Genomic DNA, 7898 nt, shown 5'->3' on the forward strand with positions numbered 1-7898 from the left:
CTTGCATCGTATAAAAGAAAGTCATACATATTTCCATCACGTATTGTGCCTGGCCCATTAGGGGACTCGGTGTACCATCTACATCATTCTGTCATCATAAGCATACACATATTATTAGCGTTGTGGAACGTACAGACCAATCCATATATATAGTAAGTATATATCGAGGAACGTACGGCCCGATCCGCATATCGTATAATAATACCAGGGAATATTTGGTCCGATCCACATATCATATAGTAATGCCGAGGAACGTTCGGCTCAATCCACATATCATATAGTAATGCCGAGGAATGTTCGGTCTGATCTACATATCATATACCGTAACCGGCCATTTATGGGACTCAATGTCATCATATCATCATATACCGTACCTGACCCTTTATGGGATTTGATGTCATCATATTATCATATACCATACCCAGCCCTTTATGGGACTCGGTGTCATAATCATCATATACCATACCCAGCCCTTTATGAGACTCGGTGTCATAATCATCATATACCGTACCCAGCCCTTTATGGGCTCAGTATCATAACTTTATTATTGCATTACCTTACCGTCATAGCACCATACTTATGTCAAAGACATATCAAGAGGAAAGAAGGGTAGCTCTGCGTACTTATGCCAAAACATGCCAAGAGAAAGGAGAGAACTTCACATACTTACTACTCTCCATCATATAGAAGCCTTGAGAGGCAATAACTCAACTAGTATAGGAATTCCACCATCGAGAAGTGAATAAGACTTATAAGTCATACTTGGGGTTCTATGAATGGAATTATCCCCACATTTCGTATATCAATCAGTTAACGCTAAGACATGCCAAAAGAAAAGAAAGGGTAAGCTTCACAGACCTTTTACAGATTACTCTTACACGTTTGCCTCGTCGTCTCTTAAACCTATTTAACATGAAAGTAATACTAAGGTTAATGACCTTTCACTTTCCAATTTCCAACTCTACACCCAAGTATTCATAGGAGTTATTTCCTTAACCATTACCCTCGACTAGTTTGTTACTAGTTCTGAATCTACCGAACATCGGGCAGCATCTTCCCTATAACTTCAATATCCCCGAGATTTCAACTCAACCACAATATCAACAACCATACCACCACCAACAACCAACAACATATTTACAAGTAAATCACTTCAACCTTACACAATACAAGCTCCAAACTATGATACGAAAATAGAGTATTTTAATCTTTATTTCGCAAAATCATTAACCATATCTAATGGAGAGTTGGGTGTCTGCAACCAGAAGAACCCACACCCTTTTTAAAAAACTTTAAATCCCTACAACATGCAACCCAACTAGCTACACCCGCAACACCACAACGATAACCCACTGCTCGACTTCGATTTAGCTATAACCACTTCAATTTAGTTTGTTTCTAATGTAAAGCATCCTTATACAATTTTTATACATCCAACCTTATTAAGGAAATGTAATATACCTCAGAGAAAAATAATAAATTTCAATTTGAAAGGGAAGCCCTTACCTTGCCCGAAACACGTCAAACTCGTCGAAACTTACCTCGGAAGTTCCTTTAGCACGCCTAAAATTTTGTGTCTATTTGCTAACATTTTGGGCTGCTACAAACCATAAATGTTCATTACTAAAACCTTCATAAAATTGTGGTACACCCTAGATAATTAATTTATGGAGCGAAATTGAAGAACTCACCTTTTTTCCCCAAAATCGTACCTCTCTCTATAGCTTCAAGTTTGCTCTTCTCTTCTTTTCTTGAATATTTTTTTGATAAAGATAAAGCCTAAAGGATAAGTATGAATTAAAGTCATCAAACATATATATATATATATATATATATATATATATATATAGGCCACCTTAGGGGAGTAACACGTGTCAAGCCCTAAGTGGTGACACATGTCAAGCCCTAAGTGGTGACACGTGTCAATCCCTTATTGGGACAACACATCCCTTCCTATAATTACAGGCTACCATATGGCATGTGGGTCCCACCCCCTTTGCTCTAGCTGCTGCTACATGGAACTCCCAGCTGCTGCCACATGGCACTCTCCCATACTGCCACGTGGCACTTTCTTTTTCCCCTCGTGGGTTTGTAATCTCATCTTATTTTATGAACCTATATAATCCTTTCTACGTAAGCTTGGTATGTACTCTAGTAACTTAAGTATGTAAGATTTCCAAGCTAGAAGCTTACATAAATAAGTCGAGTCCTACAACTCATTGTTTGGTCTCCAATTTTTTTCGGATTCTTCTAACTCTATTTCCAATCCTCTCTACTATGGGGTATCACATTCTCCTTTCCTTAGAGTTTTTTGATAGCGTTATAGATTATCCAGTTCACATGGTAAGTCTTAAGAAGCTTAATAGTTCTTAAGAAGTCTTAAGAAACTTTAGAAAACCTTAAGAAACTTAAGAGGCTTACGATCCTTCCAATAAACATAAGAGTCTTTCAAGAGACTCAAGATCTTATACAGACTATATGCAGAGTTTCTCTATTCTATTGCAATAATGTATTCTTCATTGAGCTATCACTATGAGAGTACCAAAGGTTGGGATTACCTATAGCGTAAGAAGTAGGTACATATACTTGTGTTTCATTTCCTCCTCCGCTTCCCAAGTCATCTCTTCATGATTTTTATTTCTCCACAATACCTTGACAAAAGCTACGTCCTTAGTTCATAATCTTCTACTTTGCCAACCCAGGATGGAGATAGGTTGCTTCTGTAGGATAACTCCTTTGTTACCTGGATACCCTCTACAGGATATACCCGGGTTGGATTACCAACATACTTGCAAAGCATTGATACATGGAAGACTGGATATACCACTTCCAGATTTGCTGGTAAGTCCAACTCGTAGGCAACCTTGCCTATTCGATGGAGGATCTAATAAGGTCAATGCATCTCAGACTAAGGTCCTCTTTCTTGCTGGCTCTCATTACTTTCTCTGTGGGCGACGCTTTCGAGAGTGCTTAATTATAACTTGAAACCTTAGAGATCGATGTCGATTATCCGCGTATGACTTCTGTCGACTTTGTGCTACTAATAATCTCTCCCGAATAAGCTTTACCTTCTATACCGCCTATTGGACCACGTCTGGGCTTATTAGTTGTGTTTTACTAACACTAAACCAACCAATTGGCGGCCTATAATATCTGCTATACAAAGTCTCATACGGGCCACCTGGATACTGGAATGATAGTTAATAGCGTAAGTACTCTTTACAGGTGGTAGGCAATTATCTGTGTTACCTTTGGGGTCAACCATATAGGCCTGCAACATATCATCTACCGTGTAGCTACCAATCTTAGTCTGTCCATCAGTCTGAGGGTAAAATGGTGTACGAAGACCTATCTGTCTTCCCAATCTCTTCGCAGACTGATCTTCGGTAGTTAACTGTAACTTGGGATGCTTCATCTGGGATAATAGATATAGGGACTCCATAAGGTCCTACCACCCTCTTAACCTATAATTTTACACAATTTTGACTGGACAGGTAGTCCTTGATTGAAGGAACATAGGCTGATATTGTTAATCTGTGGATAACATTCCATATAGAATTATCTTTCCAGGGAGTGCAAAGTGAGTATTGTATCCAAGGTCATATTATGGAATCTTCGAACTCATATATTAATTCTTGCATTCCTTAGATGACATCAACTGGTACCCTCGCCTTTTGGGTTTTGTTTTTTCCCATCAGAGTTGGCTACCAAGTTGTGCTGAAGTCCCTTCACATAATGACCTGTATAGCCATTCCATGGTTTGCCTTATCATTAACTGGTATTATGTTGAAGAACTGTGGCATACAAGTGCTCCATCTGTTATTAATCGGATAATCCTGCTTGTTTTGCTTAAGCTCTTTTACAATTCCCTTATCGTAACTTATAACACTCTAGGTACATAATCTCGTGCCATTGCTTCGCCGCTAGTTTGGATTCTCCCATCTTGTGCGATCATAAAAGAACTAACGCACTAGATCCCACCAGAATTCCAAAGTTAAACTTGCTTGGGCGAGAGTAGTACTAGGATGGATGACCCCCTGGGAAGTCCTCATATCACATTCCATTGCCATCCTTGCAATAATGTGTGAAGGCACTCATCTTAGCCCAAGATTTACCATTTTCTCGCTAGTCTTCATGTTTCGCCTTGCCCTCTCTTCTTCTCTCTTACAACCGCTGTTGGGGTAGATCTTTAATTTAACCATGACTGTGTCCTTTTTGGCTATTTGATTTAACTTCTCTTCGTATTCCTCTATAATGTATCCAAAATATCATAACTCCTTTTCATCATATACTCCTCCGCTTGGTCTTATGCTGTATATAACTATTCATAGGTTACAAAACTACTCTTATACCACTAGTATAAGGTAAACGCAGTCTTTTCGTCTCTCGGCCTATCTTGCTTTACATATTGACTTCACACTAGGACTTGCTAGTGCTAACGTTATTTTGTCCTACTTCTTTCTTTTCTTCCTTTACGTACTCCTTGGTCTCCTCATTTCCTACTATAGGAGATTTTCTATTCTCCTTGCTACTTGTACGTCCCGATATCAGCGACCAATGACTCTATTTCCATATCTTAATCATTACTCAAACACGGCCCTACTACCCTTTTCGATGCCCTTAGTTTGCTCAGTCCTACTCTCTTATCGTATTCACCCCTTTTTGTAGGCACCCATGATTTTTCACACGGTCTCAAATACCGTGGCTTCTATATATTTATTATTGGCCTTGAGCTCTTGCTAACTTATGCCAGTATGGGATCTCACTTGAAGTTTAAGCGGTCCCGTCAACATATGACAGTGTCAGTTGATTTCCTCTCACACTTGTATTTCTCTTGTCAACTTCCCCCCCTTTAGGGTGTACCCATGTCATCCTCTGTTTATTTTCAACTGTTCAGACGCATATGATTCTCTTCTAACACATTTGACATACTGCACCATTTCTACACCTTCTGTTAACTCATCTATACTTTAGCTTGCCCTTGTAAGAAACCTTAATATAACCATGGGGTGCTCAGAATTCTCAATAACTAGTACCTAATCCAGTCCAAGTACTGGTACTCGAGTCATATAATTAATATAGTAGTTTATCCAAAGCCACATTTCATTCATCCCAATCAGTATGTTACTAGTGCTTATAATCATGTCCGATTCTCCATTCGGGGGCACTTATACTCTGATGATACGTGTTTCACGTTTTGTTATCACCTCTTTTTTCCCAAAGGATACCACTTGTTCCTTTAATAATTTCACAATGCCTCAGTTGTTTTGCAATTTTCCATTCCCTATCCTCGAGGGATCCCACTATTTTCAAAGCGGAGGTACATATACACAATAATCCTTTCTGCTTTGTGAGCTTTCATCCTTATCATGTACCCGGTGCTAACTCCTAATCTTACTCATAATCACATTCTTTAGGTACTTCTTTACTAGGCTCTACGTACTTCCATGATGATCCTCATTATATTCACACTATATTTTGCTCAAGGTCAATCCCGGAGGTTAATATTTCTTAACTTTTATTCATGATCCTTACTTTGGGTTAATTTCACCTAGTGGAGCAAGAGTACATAACCCCTTATCCTTCCTCGTCATTCTCATCCTTAATTCCTCGCAGGCTATCTTAAGACATTCATATCCATCACCATTCATCTCACCATATCAGTATTGACCTTCTACTTGCCACCCATATCACAATTTAACTTATTTCTCAAATTCAGTTGTACTCTTATTTTAGTCAGATCTTATCGTTACCGTGGATACGATCTCTCAAGATATATTACAAGATTATATCTCATTCTCTTTCTATTTCCAAAAGAATTTTGGTAGAGTTTTCTCTATATTCCTTACTATCCCAAACCTGCACTCCGGAAATACCAACAATGCCTAACAGGGCCAATAGATATATATTCATATCACAGTCTCACAGGGCACCCAATATCAATAACAGTATAAAATGATGGACTTAACTCGTATGTCCAACTCGAACTGCACCCGTTACACTTTCCTATCTACTTTTTCTTTCAATTTTCAACTTTACATTTCAATCATATTTCAATCTTCTTACCTTACCCAGCATGCCTCTTTCGCACTATTACTTACCTGTATATTGTGTAGCTTCCAATATCATCCGTCACTTTCTTCTGTCGATGTCGTTCTTCAGTTGAAACCAAAGTTTAGAAAAAAGGAATTTTATTTCCTATGGCTAGGCTTTATAGCACGATCTAAGATAAGAAAGAAAGGTACATCCTAAATGTCTTGTAGCCTCCTGTTTATAGATGTGGTGCACCATACACCAGTAAACAAGACTCTACTAGAAAAGACTCTACCAAACGGCCTAATCCGCATATCGTATAATAATACCAAGGAATATTCGGTCCGATCCACAAATCATATAGTAATACCGAGGAACGTTTGGCCCAATCCACGTATTATATAGTAATGCCGAGGAACGTTCGGTCCAATCTACATATCATATACTGTACCCGGCCCTTTATGGGACTCAGTGTCATCATATCATCATATATCATACCCGACCCTTTATGGGACTCAGTGCCATCATATTATCATATACCGTACCTGGCCCTTTATGGGACTCGGTGTCATAATCATCATATACCATATCCGGCCCTTTATGGAACTCGGTGTCATAATCATCATATACCGTACCTGACCCTTTATGGGCTCGGTATCATAACCTTATTATTGCATTACCTTACCGTCATAACACCATACTTATGTCAAAGACATATCAAGAGGAAAGAAGGGTAGCTCTATGTACTTATGCCAAAACATGCCAAGAAAAAGGAGAGAACTTCACATACTTACTACTCTCCATCATATAGAAGCCTTGAGAGGCAATAACTCAACTAGTATAGGAATTCCACCATCGAGAAGTGAATAATACTTATGAATCATACTTGGGGTTCTATGAATGGAATTATCCCCACATTTCGTATATCAATCACTTAAGGCTAAGACATGCCAAAAGAAAAGAACGGGTAAGCTTCATATACCTCTTACGGATTACTCTTACATGTTCACCTCGTCGTCTCTTAAACCTATTTAACATGAAAGTAATACTAAGGTTAATGAACTTTCACTTTCCAATTTCCAACTCTACACCCATGTATTCATAGGAGTTATTTCCTTATCCATTACCCTCGACTAGTTTGTTATTAGTTCTGAATCTACCGAACATCGGACAGTATCTCCCCTATAACTTCAACATCCCCGAGATTTCAACTCACCATAATATCAACAACCATACCACCAACAACAACTAGAAGCATATTTACAAGTAAATCACTTCAACCTTACACAATACAAGCTCCAAACAACTTGCTCCAAACTATGATACGAAAATAGATTTTTTAATCTTTATTTCGCAAAATCTTTAACCATACCAAATGGAGAGTCATGTATCTGCAATCAGATGCACCCACACCCTTTTTAAAATACTTTAAATCCCTGCAACACGCAACCCAACTAGCTGCACCCGCAGCACCTCAACGACAACCCACTACTCGACTTCGATTTAGCTATAACCACTTTAATTTAGTTTGTTTCTAACGTGAAGCATCCTTATGCAATTTTTCCACTTCCAACCTTATTTAATACATGTAACATACCTCATAGAAATATCATAAACTCCAATTTGAAATGGAAGCCCTTACCTTGCCTGAAACTCGTCAAACTCATCGAAACTTGCCTCGGAAGTTCCTTTACCATGCCTAAAATTTTGTGGCTGTTTACTAACATTTTGGGATGCTCCAAACAATAAAGTTTCATTACTAACACCTTCATAACATTGTGGTACACCCTAGATAATTAATTCACAGAGTAAAATCAAAGAACTCACCTTTTTTTCCCCAAAATAGTAGCTCTCTCTCTCTAGCT

The 7898-nt window shown here is 38.5% G+C and overlaps 1 pseudogene; it reads left to right on the forward strand.

The window, feature by feature from the left end:
* Positions 1–3943: 3943 nt before the first annotated feature.
* Positions 3944–4062, forward strand: LOC129881230 (5S ribosomal RNA; annotated as a pseudogene).
* Positions 4063–7898: the final 3836 nt, after the last annotated feature.

Source organism: Solanum dulcamara, chromosome 2 (genome assembly GCF_947179165.1).
Source record: "Solanum dulcamara chromosome 2, daSolDulc1.2, whole genome shotgun sequence".
Classification (NCBI taxonomy): Eukaryota; Viridiplantae; Streptophyta; class Magnoliopsida; order Solanales; family Solanaceae; genus Solanum; species Solanum dulcamara.